General features: G+C 44.1%; 1 protein-coding gene across 1 annotated transcript in view; it reads left to right on the top strand.

Annotated features, from left to right (window-relative positions):
* Positions 1-12,577: 12,577 nt before the first annotated feature.
* Positions 12,578-18,025, top strand: part of zmp:0000001174 (retinoic acid-induced protein 2) — a 23,227-nt gene continuing 17,779 nt past the window's right edge. The window contains exon 1 of the mRNA XM_063200264.1: positions 12,578-12,887. The gene's annotated coding sequence lies outside the window, so the exon portion shown is untranslated. The remainder of the gene's footprint in view (positions 12,888-18,025) is intronic.

Raw genomic sequence — 18,025 nt, 5'->3', positions numbered from 1 at the left:
CTACAGTACATGCACCGGGCCATTGAAATCCATTGGAAGAGCAGAGAATTAGATTGTCCGCTGTAGTAAAAGATGTACTCCATCCTTTCGCCTTGAGGATTCTGGGAAGGGTCTTTGCAATCCTCCTGGTTCAGTATGTTCCCTCAAGAGATGGCAATAAGCTATACATTAATAATTAAATATTAACACAACTTTTAAACCCCCACATTATTTTACAGGACAAAAAGGCATTTTCGTGTGTAGCGGCTGTTAACAATTGACAATCCGTATTCTCTTCTTGTCGTCATGTTTGTGTGATGCGTTCGTGCACAACTGTGCATGAGACCTCAGTCATCTTTGCTGCAGTCAAACAAAAGTATTGTGAAGCATCCCGCAGCCTTCTTCCAACATCCACCATCCCCCATCACCCAGCCTCTCTCTCTCTCTCTCTCTCTCTCTCTCTCTCTCTCTCTCTCTCTCTCTCTCTCTCTCTCTCTCTCTCTCTCTCTCTTCACAGGAAGATCAATCAGATACACAGCGGGATGCCTGGCCGCTCTGGCTGTGACTCCTCAGCAACATATAGAGTCTGCATCTTCCTCTCGCAGCTCATGTGGCGGCTATGTCAAAGTGTCCAACATCCTCAAGGCCATCAAAGACCGATTGCATACAAGTACGAGCTCAGCGACAACGTGGAGTAGTAGTAGGCTATGCCATATACTAGTACCACAGACTACCAAAAACAAACTTGACCATACATACGTAGTCTACAGTACACAACATTGATGCTGCTTGCTTTGAACAAGCTTGGAGAAGACCATATCTCCAAGTTGCACTTGTATTTGATGGATTATATTTCTAGGGGCTTTTATGCCTTTAATTGACAGGACAGATAGCCTATATGAGATGGTGTCAGGAAGCAAGTGGGAGAGAGAGATGGGGGAGGAAAGGGAAACGACCCCGGGCCAGAACTGAACCCGTGTCCCTGGTGCAATAGTCCATGTCCCAACTGTCTGAGCCATGGCCAGGGCCTCAATTGATTTTTAGGCCTATGGTTTTATTGCTTCACCGAAAGTCTCTTTTTTAAAAACATTTTTTGGGATTTTTATTATTTTTCAGAAAGGACAGTGGGAGATGACAGGAAACGAGATGGGAGAGAGAGACAGGGAAGGATTGGGAAATGACCCGGGCTGGGAGGAATTGAACCCGGGTCACCCGCATAGCAGTCCAGTGCCCAGCCGTTAGGGCCCGGCCACAGCAGGGCCTACACCAAAAGTCTCTTACCTTTTTGTTGAGTGATACTGTATTGATTCTGTATTGAAGCAGTATTGACGATGTTCATAAGTCTGAAGAGGGCTAAAACGTAACTTCATTCAAAATAAAACCAAAGCAGAGTGTGTGGCATCTTCATGATTTATATACGTAATTAACCCCATTATCTTGGCATTCTGGAATGGTCAACATGGAACACATTTTAGCCCTGAGACCTGGTAGAATGGTGGCAGGTGGATTGCATTTTTTATTCTCCAATACTCAGATTCTTTTCTGTCGCATTGTACATTTGTGAGGAAATCAAATCTATAAAATGGCAACAGGACTAACATAGGCTACACTGAAATCCTCAATAAGCAAACAAGTTTTTATCTCTTTGCTACATATGCAGGATGACCTGGCCAAGCAAAAGCAAACGCAAGGATTTGATTTCGGTTCTGGGCGAAGTCTCTGTTTGTTGTGTAATCTTATCATGGCTGCATGGAGGCTTGGCTCGTGGCGTGTTTTCAGAGGAACTTGTCAGACCTCTCGCTTCCCTACACAGGACACAGGAAACCAGCCATGATAAAAATGAACCCATTGAAACAACAATGTTTGTGATAGGGCATAAAAAATATAATTAAATGAGGAACTCAAAGAAAAGTCACCCCATAATAAAACATTTTTTTCTCCTTAATTTGGGACTTCTTGTGTAAATGAACACTCTTAACAAGAATCATAGCTGTGCAGCTGGCAGAGAAAATTGGGGAATCTTCTGGAACATCACACCACTCGCCCCCGTGGTTTCCTTGTGTCCGTGCCAGCAGCGGTCAGTGGAAGCGGAAGCCATGAAATCTTCCTCTCTGCATGCAGTGCTCCATGGGCGATAACCCTGAAACTGACTGTCCAAGCACAGGCCCGTTGGCAGCTTTGTCTTAGGGCCAGGACTAAGTAATCTGAGAGGGCCCTCCCACATACATTTAAGCTAATCTTATTTATTTACCCTCTCTTTAGATAACAGCACTATCCATATTTTTGTCTTTGTCTTTGTGTTTCTCAAGCATATTGACGACTGTGTATGATAATGTCTTATATTCTTCCTTCATTGAATGTAACAATATCAACCCAATTCTGGGCCCTTACCCTCTCTATCTGGGCCTGGGACAACTAACCCTTTGTCCCTCCCCCTGTCAGCTTCCCTGACCACGTAAGCACAGCTTTCATTTCATCCTGCGCAGAGCAGACAAGGCTTTGTATCCCTCTGCCAAGGCATTATCAGAGGAAAGAAGAGAGAACAATCAGACAGAGCGTCGCTCTGAACAAAAGTCTATGAATTTGCCTTTAATCTGCTATATAAACACTACATGAAAACAGCTGTGAGTGACCTCAGCAGACTTGCTTCCATATTGTTTTTTTCAGTTTACTGTATGTACTGTAATATCCAGACAATATTTTTTTACAATCATAGGCCTATAAATATGTAATATTGAAAATACAATATATATATTAAATATAGTTTATTTTGTCACTTCTTTGCATTCAATATTCAAGATACATGGGGGTTAGTCATGTTTATGAGAAGTGCTTTCTAGGCCTTTGTTTATAAACTGTAACATCACCACTTTTTGGTCAACACTGATGTGTTTTTTTGTGAAAGCAACCAGCATCATGACAAATATATGACGAAATCTGGAAAATAAGGCACATCTTCAAGGGCAAAAAAACTCAGAACAATAACATCTGCCATTGCCAGAGGCTTCACCACACACACACACACACACACACACACACACACACACACACACACACACACACACACACACACACACACACACACACACACACACACACACACATTCCCTGACCGCGTGTCAACACAGACATTGCCTGTAGTCCATGCAACATGCCAGCCCAGCTTTATCTCCAAGCCAATCTGCACAATGCACTGGCATTCTCTGGGCTTGAGAGGAAAGCACCCACACACACACACAGAGGGGGTTGCGTGTTGTTGTGTGCCTCCATGTTTGATGAAGGGAGGGGGAGGGGGGAGGAGAGATTGTTACAGTGAAGAGATGTGGGGGGTCAGAGGTGACCTAAATTCAGATACACCCAGTCCTGACTTCAGTCTGACTGCCCGCCTCTTTGGTGCCCCCACCCAGTCCTATCATCAATTCCACCCATTGTAATGGTCTTTGATCCGGAATGATTATTTATAGATATTTTAAACAATGGCTGCCCCAGTGCCACTACTACAACATAGGGTCAGTCTTTCAACAAAGACGTCGCCAGTATAATTTTCGGTAACACTTTATAATAAGTACCCCTTTTTAAGCACAAGTTAAGCCTTAGTTAAGCCTTATTTTAACATTAGTTAACCCTTAGTGAATCACGAGTTAGTCATTATGTAAGTATTATTTCTCATTTCTTAATCATTAACTACTACCATTAGTAAATGGTTTGTGTGTGCTGATGTAACTGTTCGCTAAGCAAAGTTAAGCCTTAGTCCAGCCTTATTTTAACATTAGTTAACCCTTAGTGAATCACGAGTTAGTCATTATGTATTTCTTGGTAATTATTACATACTGTTAATTAATTATTCGTTTATGGTGATTGAACTTTCTGCTAAGCATTAGTAAACCATCATTAAAATGTCAGATAACCCTCCTTTATTTATGAAAAAACATTATCTCTTTGTTGTCTCCTACCACCTAACCATTAACAAGTACTATTAGGCATGCATGGTAATAGTTTGTAAACTCTTGCTTTAGCATCAGTGAAATCTTAATTAACCCTTTTGTAATGGTTAGTGTGTGATGACTGTTAACATGGCAAACAGTACGTTGAGGCTCATGTGACTGCCCCTCATGGATGTTTCTGGACATTAACAAATGACTTGTTAAGTATTGTTTTTGCATTATCAAGGATGTATAACCCATTACTTAAGTATATCTGGGGAACTGTTCTAAAGTGAAAACCTGTTAAGGCTTTACAACACATTAACAAATGAAAAGGTAGAGGGCTGGAGGGCTGGAGGGCTGCAGCGTTCAAGTGGTAAAACTGGTGGTGGTTTGAAGGTGCTCTTTGGCCAAGACGTAGAAAATATCAAAAAAAGGCACAAGGTGAATCAAGCAGTGTCTCTTGTGTGCTACACTGCTTGATTCACCTTGTGCCCTGATGAAGGCCCTGTAGCGGCCGAAACATGTTGGCAGTGGCAGTATTTTTAATCATTTAAGTTCTAACATGAACTAGCCTTTATATTAAGCGGTTTTATCTAAGAATAGTGCCTTGGCGTCCAGCCTTTTTTTGACATTAACAAATGACTTGTTAAGCATTGCTTAAGCAGTATCAAGGATTTATAACCCATTAGGCTACTTTAGTTTATCTGGGGAACTGTTCTAAAGTGAAAACCTGTTAAGGCTTTACAACACATTAATAAATGACTTGTTAAACATTGCTTAAGCATTATCAAGGATTTATAACCCATTACTTAAGTATATCTGGGAAACTGTTCCAAAGTGAAAACCTGTTAAAGCTTTGTAACACATTCCCGGATGACTTGTTGAGCATTGCTTATGCATGGGAGGCAACATCTGACAGTTAAATCACCAGAAACAAATAATTAATTAACAGTATTTAAAGATCGCCTCTCAATGTAATTTAATTAATATTGCCGTGTTCCCAATTGTTATTGAATGTGTTACGCGTTGGTCCTGTTTTAAAAAAACGTTCTGGTTGCTTTGTTTCAAGACGTTTTTGCAAGCTGGCAAGGTGGCTTGTGGAGAAACGAGAGAGTGTTCCGTGTTTCTCGTGGAAATGCGTCTCTGATTGGCTCACTCCTCCTGCTCTCGAAGAAACGCGTCTCTGATTGGCTCAGTCCTCCAGTTCTTGGAGAGAATGTAATGGGAAACAGAGTCGCCACTTCCCCGGGTGGTACTGCACTATAGGGGCGCCAACGGAGGCGTGCAGGCTCCATTCAGGGCTGTGCTCTTTCGACAGCGACCCCTAGGCGAGCTGCAGGCACGGAGCAACCAGAGTGAGCTGGCTTTATGTATGAGGCTTTGTGCTGTGTGTGTACCTGAGAGTAGCAACCAGCTGATAGCTAAGCTAAGCTATGTTTCGGGCCACCAGACGTTGCTTGTTTTGAAAACGAGCAGAAAAAAATTACTCGACATGTTTTTAGATAAATGGGTCGATATAAACCTTTGTGGGCAACGCCTTCTTTCGACGTGACAAAACACAGAAAGGCTTTCGTGATTCGCTCGTTTCTCTGTGTGACGGAGGTCATCTTGCACCTGTTCACCCCCCTCGGGGATCGAACGTGCGACCTCGTCAACTACAACGGTTCGGCAATGGGAGACACAGTACGATACCACTGGGCCAAGAGACTAGTCTCTCGGCCCAACGGCACGAGACTGTATGAGGCTATCGGAGGGAGGTTTTACCAACGTTCCACGCCAACTCTGCTAGTTAGCCTCCGTTACACTCTCCCCCTTAAACCTCACTCCCATCCCGGGTCAGCGGCACCACTGTGACGGAGGTCATCTTGCACCTGTTCACCCCCCTCGGGATCGAACGTGCTTTGGGAGACACAATACGATACCGCTGGGCCAAGAGACTAGTCTCTCGGCCCAACGGCAAGAGACTGTATGAGGCTATCGGAGGGAGGTTTTACCAACGTTCCACGCCAGCTCTGCTAGTTAGCCTCCGTTACATCTGCATTATTAATGTAAATTGGGAAACACCGGGAAACACAGCCAGGCGAGGTGACGCACCGCTATGAGAGCCTTGCAAGTGAATTTAACTTGGAGTGACCGTCCGATCTTCAAAAGGAGTGAGTAAAACTGTGTTTTATCGGAAGTTGGCCTTTAAAGGACCAGTTCAGTCAATTTCAACATGCAGTTGTAATGCTCACACTACCCTGGACTTGTCAGTATCTGAGGTTTTTTTAGATGCGTCCCAGCATCTCTATAAGAGGGTCTGTCTGTCCGTCTGAAACGCATTCCTTCAATTGTTCCTTCCTGTGGCCACAAGGCGGCAGAGTTGGCATTTTGGACCGGAGCGAATGCGTGCAAGCCAAAACGGCCACAAGGCGGCAGAGTTTGGACCGGAGCGAATGCGTGCAAGCCAAAACGTAGGCCATATGATATGTTACCAAACCGGCAAGACTGATTGCATTGTGAGATAACTGAGGGGGCCATTCAATTTTCGGCATTGTTTTGCGTTTGGACAATGGGAGGCAACTTTATTTTCGTTCGTCAGAGACTCGCGGAAATGACGATTTAGAAGTCGGCAGGCAGTTTTTGACACAGATGTTTGTGCTCGGATAGAGGGGCGTTTGCATTGCATAACGCTCCACGACATGGAACCGTAATTAGTTGACAGGCGACCCGCAGCGCATACAGCTCTTCCTCTAAACGGGGACCTGTAACATTTGGTTAGCTTTTCTCCTTTCATAACATTCACATTTTCCTTTCTGCTTGGATCGAGGGCGTTTGCACTGCATAACGCTCCACGACATGAAACTGTAATTAGTTGACAGCCCACAGCGCCTCTAAACGTGGACTTTTTTTTCTTTCATAACATTTCACATTTCCTCCGCTTTTGTCCAGTCCACAAAATCGGGTTCAGGCGTCTGTGTGTAGCCTACGAAAAAGGGAGGCTGCCTTTTAATATTCCCAGCGAGTTTACTTCTGCCTTTTCAGTGAGTAGCCTAGTCAGTGTGCGCTGTGCTCTGAAACATGGTGCTACACAGCTGGGCCATTTGACATACGGTGTTAAGGGTGGTTTATGCCTCGAGATCAGCATCCCTGCGTCATGATGCAGTGAACCGCGCAGTTAACGGAGTGAAGCCCCCCCCATCACGCAGGTACTCTGGGGCACCTCCCCGAAATTGTGTCTCGACGCAGTGAAGGGCGAAAATAGATCTGTGATTGGTCCTCTCGACCAGCCTGCTCTGTCCTCGAGTCGAGAGAACAAGCTACTTCCTTGTTCTAACCTTTGTCGGTCTACGGACTGTGAGCTCTTCCTTAAATAAGTTGCCCGTGCTTTTTCGTTTGATTTATTTACACGAACCAAAGACAACACGTGCGCTTGCAAGTTACGACGCAGTTTCGAATTGAGCCGAAGTTATTTGGACAGTTGAACAGTGTTCCGAGGTCGAGGAAACATTCCGCTTTGTGCGACCTATCCTCGACAAATGAGCCACTTCTTTGTTCCAAACTATGCGCTGGCTGCCAGTGCGATCAAAAATGCACGTGACATAAATATGTAATGTTTCATTTTCATTGTCGTCGACTCTGTAAAGCTAAAAAACAACCGACACGTCTAGGTTACTCTTTGTATTGAAGGCAGTTTGAGCGTGAAATGACATCGCGCAGACCGCGCTTCAAAACAGGGCATAAACCAAAATTAACTGCATCATGGCTGGGACAAGCTCACTCCGTGGCACTGAAAGGAAGTATAACCCGCCCTTTAGGCTACAAGGGGAGGTTCTTTCGTTGGCGGGCTACCCCACAGGTGCTTTCCGTTGCGCTAAGAGAGAGCACGGGAGAGAACACGTCTTTCGTAATTGCTTTGCAGTCATGTGAATTTGGTTAACTCTGGAACGGAAGCTCACTGCTTTGTGCCTTGACGGTGAAGCTGGTATTGAAAAATAAGCGCATAATTCACCTAAAGGGTGAACCCATAAGCGCATGATTGACCCAAACGGTTTTATTTATTTATTATTTGTCGATGTTTACATTCTTTCCCACATGCACATGATGCTGAAATGGCGTGATACTAAAGGTTGATACTAATAAATGTCTAGTAATTTGTAATGTAGCCTACTTGATCTATGTGACATTTGAAATCATATGGTTCTTTTCCAAATCCAAGAATGATAAGCTTATTATAGCCTAAACTGCAAAAAATAAAGCCATGTCTCGCCATTTTGCTGCCTGCCATATTATTTGCAGTTTCCATGGGCAATATGACCAATAAACAAAAAGTACATCCTCAGGGGGGCGTTGACAGGTTAGGAGGAAGCCAGGGGGGCGTTTGGGGGAAAAAATGGCATAGCCTAGTTGGAACTGGCATAGAGGGACGCATCTGTTGTCCTCCTGTTGGCCTTGTTTTCTTCTTCTTCAGCCTTTTCCGAGATCCTGGTCATTGTAATGGGGGCAGCGCTTTGTTTACATTAAAAAAAACAAAAAACATTTTTATTTATTCTTAAAAACATCCAAATAATTATTCAACATAAGCAGACAACTAGCAAACAGTGGTACTTTTTGAGAAAATATTTGGAGTAGGCCTATGTTAATTTTGTTTTAAATGTAAACAAACGCTGCCCCCATTAGAATAGCTCATATCTCTGAAAGTGCTGAGCCGAATAATGTGGCATCATTGGGTACTGACAAGTCAAGGGTAGCATACAACAGCATATTGAAATTGACTGAACTGGTCCATTAATGATTAAAAGACAGCTAACTTACATTTTAATGATAGTTTACTAATGCTTAGCGGACAGTTAAATCAGCGCAAACAAATCATTTACCAACATTGCTAGTTAATGATGTTGATTACATAACGGTTGACTGAGAGTGTTACCTTAATTCCCATAATTACAGTTTATTAATGCTTAGCAGACCGTTTAATCACATAAACAAATCATTAAGTAACATGACTTGTTAATGATTAACAAGATGTACATAATGAATACCTCATGAACATGGTTAACTTATATTTCAATAAGAGTTTACGAATGCTTAGCGAACAGTTACATCAGCACATACAAGCCATTTACTAATGGTAATAGTTAATGATTAAGAAATGAGAAATAATACTTACATAATGGCTAACTCGTGATTTACTAAGGGTTAACTAATGTTAAAATAAGGCTTAACTAAGGCTTAACTTATGCTTAACAAGGGGTTCTTATTTGCTTCACCAACATGGGTGTAGTCCATTTCTTCCGGCGGCCCATTTTTCATGCTAGTCCCTCTCATACAATGGTGTCTGTGACTGGTTGACAAGGAGAGAAAATAAATCATTCCGCATATGGTTAAATGGCAGGAAAGTGATTGTGAGTAATGTATATAGGCAACATTCAACCCATAACTGTTGGACTGCGTTTACCACAGGATATCAGCTGGGACTGTTCTTATTGACTGGTCTTTCAGCTGGTCATTACACGGTGTCATGACAAATGGTGAGTCCTGTCCATGTATGTAACAGCACTGCTGCTAAGTACCGTATTAGCCCGAATATAAGACGATCCTGATTATAAGACGACCCCCCATTTTCAGGCTCATGTTTTGGGGAAAAAAGTTTTTTGAAGACTTAATTTTGTTTCACATTTGAAACTTTTCTCAAAATGCAGTTTTTAATTTGTTGGAAAATCTGAGGCTTTTTACAAAGAACAAATTTCACAATATAATTTTCATGGAATTTCCATGATATAAGACCACAGATGGCTACTCATATCCTTTTCCTTTCTTTACTCACTTCACCTGTCAAGCGCCAATAGGCACCTTAACAGGCTACAGCCGTCTGGGCCCGCCTGTTTAAAGTGCGACGCAACATAGCCTACATTCAGAGTGCATCTTAATATGGGACCTTGCCTCCTCCACTTGCCTCCTCCACTCGCTTCTCGTCATGATGACATCACTGACAACAGCATTATATTTCAATATCTTGCAAAAGCTCAATTGTAGAGTCTTTTTCTCGTTTGCAATTGGGATGGTGAATGAAAAACAGTCCCCCAAAAGTTGTGGCGAAGCTGACAGCTGGGAAACTTTATCGTTTTCTCCACGGAGGAGGGGCCCGGAGGCGGGACGAGGAGACAAGCACAAGTGGAGGAGGTAAGGTCACATATTGGGATGCACCCTCAGAGTCTGCGCCAGCCAGGCAACCAGTCCAGTAGAGATAGGCAATCTATTGTGCAATGCACAGATTTTGCGAATTGCTTCGTTGACAGCAATATCTAACCAGCAGCCGTCTCGCCAAATCGCCGTTCATTTTATGCATCCAAAGTTTTCCGTTGGTTGGACTGTAGAAACCGAACGTGACCAAAGGCAGATTGACGCATTAGGCTACTTGAAACCCATGCACTGCGTATCAAGACCACGTTGACATTAAAAGTCCGATTGCTATTCATTTCGTACCAAGAGTAAAACTCCTAGTGATTTTATATGAACAAGACAATCTCTTGCCCTAACCATTATTCTGTGTTGTTGCATCGTTGCGAGGCATATCGTCAAAAGGCACCGCTTGTCAAAGGCGACGCTTTGTCGCGCACACACAGATGACCATTGATTGGCTTATGACAGCATCCAAAACTTAGCCTACAGGTTGTTCGTCAAATCACCCTTCATTTCTTTAGTTCTAGTGGCGTTATCGGCTGACCAGAGAGAACGACCAAAGCTTTCCTGATGAGACTGTAAAACCAAACACAAATAAAAGCAGAGCAACAAGCCGCGATTGACTTGTGTTTTTCCCCTTGCACTGTCGTCCGCATCGCGTTGACATTGACAGTTGATAGACGTGCGGTGCAACTGTCATAACGAAACAAGCATCTGCAAATTTGATATGGACAAAACAATCTCTTAACCCATCCATTATTGAGTTGTGTGGCATTGTTGTGAAGCATAGGCTAATTGCCGAATTCAGGTTAAGTAAAAAAAAAAAAAAAAATTAACTTTTTTCTCTAGCGCGCGGAAATAAGACGACCCCCCTTTTTAGAGTACTATTTTTAGAACAAAAACCACGTCTTATATTCGGGCCAATACGGTACTCTCTGAGGAAAAGGGCAGGGGGCACAAATTAAAACGCTGGGTAAACTGCCCATCCTAAAGCACTCTGAGTTATGGCACATGGCCTCAGGCTGAGAGGACCAGTGGCACTCACAGTCTGACAGGCAGACAGACAGACTGACAGGCATTGGCCAAGATCGAAAAGGGATCCCTCAGGTTGCACGACGGCCCTTTTTGGAACAGCCCAAGACATTTTGCACGCGTATCTCATTAAACTCCATTAAACATCTTCCACCCACCAACCCCCCTCTGGAGAACAATGACTGATGAAGACGGAGGCCTCAGGCAAGGCTGCAGGCTGGTTGGCAATGATAGGGGGATCCCCTGGGGCCTTCCATCCCCATCCCCATCCCCAATCCTCCACCCCCTGCCAGGCTCCCCTCCCTCCTAAAGGGTGGTTTAAGCCCTCCCTTCTCAGTCGCTCTGTTCCTCTGCAGCATCCCTCCCATGCACCCCCCCCCTTCCCAATTCCACCCCCTCAACAACTCCCAACCTCCGAGCCCCCAATCCCTCAGTACTGCCTCCCCCTCAACTCACCTCAGTCGGCTCCCACTTCCTCCATGCTGCCTCCTCCTCCTCCCCCTCCTCCTACCCCTCCCCCTCTCCTGCATGTCAACACTGCAGGTGCGGGCTACACGGTCGGTCACCAAAGCCTTCTATGGCTCAGACTTTGAAGATGTGTTTTTGATCATGGATTCTCTGTACAATGTTGAAGTTGAATAATGCCTGTAAATGTGAATTTTTAACATTTTCTTTTGCATTTTTTCCCTTGTGTGTGTGTGTGTGTGTGTAGGCTATGTGTGTATGTGTGTGTGTGTGTGTGTGTGTGTGTGTGTGTGTAGGCTATGTGTGTATGTGTGTGTGTGTGTTATTTTTTTATTTGTGTGAGTGGGTTGCCCTCAGTTGACACGTATGAACAGTATCTTCACTTTGGTTGTAATGTTTTCAGTGGCCGAGCTATTGTCAAATGTAGCGTAGGCCTATAAAGTCCCCTAAAAATACAAACGGTAATGTTTTATTCAGTTGAACTGTCCATTTTGTTGTATAATGAGGAGCCCTCGTGTTGTCGTCTATCCCCCCAATAACACCTGCGTCTCCTCAGACGCGTTTTTGGTGATCGCCACACACGCCATTGGTATTCATGGTCCAATTTGTCATACGGTGACAGGGTGGGGGAGGCGGAATTGCCTAACCCATCATAAGGATGCTGAATCCTTCCTGTTATTCACAAAGGCGTTGTGTATATCGCCGGCAAAGTTGTTATTTGACAGTTATATCGCCTTTACAGCTTATCTGTTTACAGATGTGAGTGGTGTGTAGCACATAGCAGCCATTTCTGAATGTGTCTGCCGGTGTCATATGCGGTAATTACAAATGCATTTGATAGATTTGACCAAGGATTTACCTTTCCAGCTCGTGCGTCGACGTTCGCACGCACGCGTGATGATTAGGGGGAGGACTGGAGCATTCGGGGCTGCAGAGCCAGGAGGCTGCGCGCGCAGCTTTGGCTGTCACTGGACAACATCCTCCTTTAGGGGGGTGGAAAGAGCGAGTTTCCTTGCAGCAGCAGCATCGGGACTATGTCGATCCAGCCGTATAGTGGCCATCGGACTTGCTTTTGTCAGCCGTCATAGTTTCTATTCACGGCCGGGCTTTGAAGTGGTGTGGCCTAGACGCCGACGTGTATTTTCGGCATTCAGACAGGAACTGTCGCGGTGTCGCTCCCCCGGAGAGAAAAAGAGCAGTTTATGGTGCTGCGCGCAGATGCATGCGTGAAGGGAGACGGAGAGAAGGCTGGAATAATACGCGATTAAGGATATCCCCATGCAGCTCGCCGTTATTTTGAGACTGGACCGAAACAACGGACGGGTATGTAGCATAATAATAATGCAGCTCCACAGTAATACATCAGGAACATAGCAATTAAATCTATCCATCTGGAATACACAACATAAATAAAATAGCTGGTATTACATGCAAACGCCTATATTATCCATTGGCCTATCCCTTATTGCCCAGGGTATAGCATATCAATAAACACCCAACTCTTGGTTAGGTCGGGCTGGTCCTTATGTTGAACAGCCCCAAGTTAAAACCCAACAACCCATCGATTATTAATTATGTGGTTGAAATGCTTTTACAGGTTCGTTTAGCCACGCAGGTGCGTTGTGCGCCCGGTTTACAAGGCAGTGTGTCTTAAAGAGGCAGAACAACAACCTGGCTCTGTTTATCTGTTCTAGTATTATATTTTCAGAAATGGATACAGTTCAGATGTAAGGCAGTAGCACTTGGTTTGTGTGTGCTGGTGTGGTTGGCTACTTCGCCCCAGGCATGTCAAAATTGGGACGAGGTAACGGATTATCAGATGGCACAGAACAATGAGGTGGTGTGGAGGCAGACCGTTTTATTTACAGTAAACAAAACAAATCTGTTTTACTTTGGCAGCCCACATGGTTTGTTGTGTATAGGCTGAGCTTTAAACAATTTCCGGGCCTCTTTAACCCTGAAACTGTGCGTCATTTATGGATAACTTGCAGGTATTGGCTAATAAGACAGATGTGATGAACATGTCCGGTCGCCACAAGGACTTTGTACCCGGAGGCGCATCGTTAATGATACCAGCACAGCGCTCATTCGGTCGGCCAAAAAGCTCATGGGATAGGCAAATGTTGTGTTGATAAGTGGGACCAAATTAACAATTGGTTAGAATATAATAACAGCAATACAAAATATGGAATGTCAAATTATGGACCATGCATTTAAATCTGGTGACAATATCGAGTGGTTATTGAAAACTGACAATTACGCACGGACAATATCTGATTTCTTTAACATTTTGCATATATTTTGTGGGAGTAATGTATTCAGACAGTGTTCTTTGTGTGTGTCTTTTATTGCTGATTGGTTGCAGTCATCCCCCGAAGGAGGAGGCCTATCGCTAATTACACACATTTTGATGATGCGCGAATACATTACTTTTGCGCGCTGAAGCTGGAAGACGGGTATAGCCATAAACAGACAACATAAAAACAACGGGATGATATCAATATGTAGACCTCAGATTTTTAAGCCTACATCTTTAAGTAATTAAATAGAAGAGCACACAAAGAACACTTTGCCAGATGGTAGTAGGCCTATTGCGTGCAGGTGCCAAACATAGATCAAAGGCACAGGTAGGCCTTGAATGTACCAAAGCAAAAACTATGGATACCAGGTTGTCTGATGGTTTTTATTTCTCAATTTGACATAATCTGAGGGATAGTGATTGCTACGCTTGGGGAAAAGCAATTTCTACGCACCAGTCACGAGTAGAGAGATCACATGCAAGGCAAGCCAATAGCACGTTTCAAACACAGGGAGGGATATTAACTTTTGTACATCCATACACATAAGCATCCCTTGTCTCAAAGACGACCCTGAACTCAACATCAAAACCGCATAACCAGCAGCAGCATAGACGACAGAAAGGCCCTGTCTTATCAGGAACAGACAAAATGTTGCTCACGTGGTCTCTGTGCAGTCTGTGTGTTGAACAAGGCCAGGGAGCCCCTGGTGCGTCAGAGCTCGATAAATAAAGGCACGCTTTATACCAAGTCAATGCCAGCATTGTCGACAGCAAAGGCGTCGTTGCTAACTTCAGACACTCCTGCAAATTTAATTTGGGTTTATTTGTGAAACAAAAAGGGCATCTTAAATGCAGCTGAAACAGTTTTGTCAGTAAAGACAGGAGGCTTTTGTGTCTGCATCAGTGTTTCTCGTCTAGAAGCCACCAGTGAGCATGTTATCATGAACACTGGGATGGGGGGTACATCACATAGGAACAGTGATGGACAAAATGTATGCATCAAACTGCCCCATATTCCAAATTACCTTGTGTTACCTGTCCAATTCAATCAGGTGATCATTCAACCAGCCAATCGCCTGGTGGAATTGGTCAAGTCATTTGGAATAAGTGGCACTGGATTATAACTAATGCATCCATTTTGCCCATCACTGCATAGGGACACATATCTAAACAGCACCACATGTTGCCTTTTATTGCGTCCTGGTCATCTGGCTTTGGTTGTGTTGACATGGTTTTCACAGGTAGATTCTTATCTAACCAATCAGATAACAGGGGTAGTGTTTGCAAGTAATTACATCTCCTGTGCTGTATATATTTTGTTGCTCTGAGTATTGTAATAATAGACTTATAACACGAATAGCTAAATACGATTTCATTTTTGGGTGTTTCTTTCACACAATAATAAAAACAATTCACAGCCCAGTTGCATATGTATACAGTATGATAATGATCTTTGCAATTGGGCGAAAGCTGTTTTAAACTTTTGTACACAGGAAATAATGCAGTGTTAATTAAACACTTAGAAAGCTGATATAACATCTTCTTGACTGTATGTGAGCCCTAGAGTAGTTGAATTAAGGCCGTTTTTTTCTGTGTAGGTTCAGCCTCTTCATGAAGGAACTGTTTCGTGTGTAATAGTATGAGTGGCTAGCTTATCAGGCTAGGGGGAGGGGTGCTGTCATGGGTGTCAGGGTCAGCATCTTATGCAGCATGGGTGCTTGCAATGCTTACCCAGAAGGATTAGCTCAACTAAAGGGGGTTCAGCAGTGTTACACATCACTGACTCAAACATGTGCTTTTGAAGGCATTAGCTGGTGTTTGCAGTTTGTTGTTGGCCATCACCGTTTGGGGAGTTCAGCAGGTCAGAAAGGGAGGATTGTATTTTGCTGACTGATGTAAGCACATAGTGCACACGCGCACACAAGCACGCACGCACGCACACACACACACACACACACACACACACACACACACACACACACACACACACACACACACACACACACACACACACACACACACACACACACACACACACACACACACACACACACACACGCTATCTATAGACAGCAACACATAGACATGTACGTGAGTGCAACACACACGCACACACACATGCATGCCAGCACAGACACACACAAAGCACCATCACAGAGAAAAACACTCTTCAGAAAGGATTAGCGTCCATCCAGTGAGCCAAGTCTAGTCCAGTCATGGTAGGTTATGTTAGGTGAGCCTGCCGTCTCTGTTTCTATGATCAACATCCTGCTCTTGTTTGGATAGGGCTACTTCCAGTAATCTTACACTCATACCTCACGGCCCACAAGGTGTGACTGTGTGTACTTGTCTGTGCCCAGTCTGCTCTAATTATGGTCCCCCCACACAGTGACTTTTTCTTGCTATGTTTGTTTAACCTGAGAAGCGGTGCTGCTCCGAAAATAGCCAAACACAACGAAGAGCTGTTTTGCCCAAACCGGCCATCACGTTTTGTTTGAACATTGAAAAAATCACAAAAGAAGATGACGATGGATTTATATCCTTCTTCACTCCCCTGATCTAAGATTAGAGGGCTAACAGATTTGCCTTCTTCCCCTCTCCGGCTTCTAGTATGTCTAATGGAGGAGCAGGAGGGTAGTGGTGTAATCGGTCTAATGCGGAGAGTGGAGGCAGATAAGGTGGCGGAACTTTGGATAATGTCAGTGTGTCATTACAATGAAAGACTAAGGGTATTACCCTTACGAGGAAAGACTAAGGGATATTACCCTCTCATGTGTCATCCAGTTATTATGGTTGTAGGCCCACTTTGTATTTTGCAGTGTCACGGTAGTAGTATGTTGTAAAAGACAACAAAGGCTTCCATTCGGTTCATTTCAGTTCATTTAGTCAAGCTGTTGACATTATCCAGTTCTTAAACAGACTGTGTCATTAGTGGATTGTGGAAGTACTGGGAAAGATTGTGAGCATCGGGAGAGTCCTTTTTGAAATGAAAATGAACATTTAAGTAATTGATGATGGATCAAGGAGAATGTGTGTTTTGTGGCTTGAGTTGTATCTCAAGTGGAAATCATGTGGGGGTTGTAGAATGTTAGAGTTATCCTGAAATGAATATGATATTTAAAGACGATGAAAGACATTCATCATTATGATGCAGAAGCTAGGCGCATGGCACATGAATGAGAGAGAGAGAGAGAGAGAGAGATACAGATACAGATACAGATACAGATAAAGAGATAGAAAAGAGAAAGAGAGAGAGAGAAAGAGAGAGAAACAGAGAGAAACAGAGAGTCAAACTGCAGAGTACTTGTTCCAGTTGGTGTTTGACATGAGGCTATAATGTGTATCAGTGATGGGGATGAAACAAGGTTAGATGTCTTATCACCTGACCTGCAGTGGTTGCATCATCTCACCCCTCAGGCATAGCAAAGCTGTACTCGTCTTTCTATTCCGTACACTTCCCCTTATTCCCTTTATCCCACTTGCTCTGTATTACCTGATGTTCAGTATAAAGAACTGACACAGTAGCTGTAGCTCCTTCTGTGATGCGGTTTAGCCTGTAGCAGAAAAACGAGCAACAAAGCTGCTCCGGCTACTACAGTGTACAGTACAGAGCTGCCAAGTCATTGAGCTCCTGCTTATCGATTCTGCGGGATGAGAGGGCAAATGAGACACAAAGGGGGGTAGTATAGAGCAAGAGGGAGGATGTGCAGAGCAGCTAGAGTATTACACCAGTTTTCACTCTGTGGTACCAGGCAGCGTGTGGTTGTGTATACTGTGCTGTAGTATCAGGACACGGAGAAGCGCGAGCAGCTTGTTGTTTTGCTGCCCCGGCGTGCGAGTTTAGACACTATTTAGAGGAGAGCGCAACCCCCCTCTAAAGGGAGAGTGAAATGTGGAAACTATTACAGACCAAAAAAAGGGGGCAGGAATCCAATGTGGTCCTTCGAGCACGCACTGTTGGTTGAGCCGCGCGAGAAAGGCGAGCGAGCTAGCAAAAGCGCCTCGATTTGGTGTTGTAGTCTCGTTCCTTTCTTCCTTCTCCTCCCCTCCTCCCGGATTCCCGCTTATAACACACACACACACACACACACACACACACACACACACACACACACACACACACACACACACACACACACACACACACACACACACACACGCG

The sequence above is a fragment of the Engraulis encrasicolus genome, chromosome 6, assembly GCF_034702125.1.
Source record: "Engraulis encrasicolus isolate BLACKSEA-1 chromosome 6, IST_EnEncr_1.0, whole genome shotgun sequence".
Taxonomy (NCBI): Eukaryota; Metazoa; Chordata; class Actinopteri; order Clupeiformes; family Engraulidae; genus Engraulis; species Engraulis encrasicolus.
Note: the sequence above shows the minus strand (reverse complement) of the source record. Positions and strands in the feature narration are given on the sequence as shown.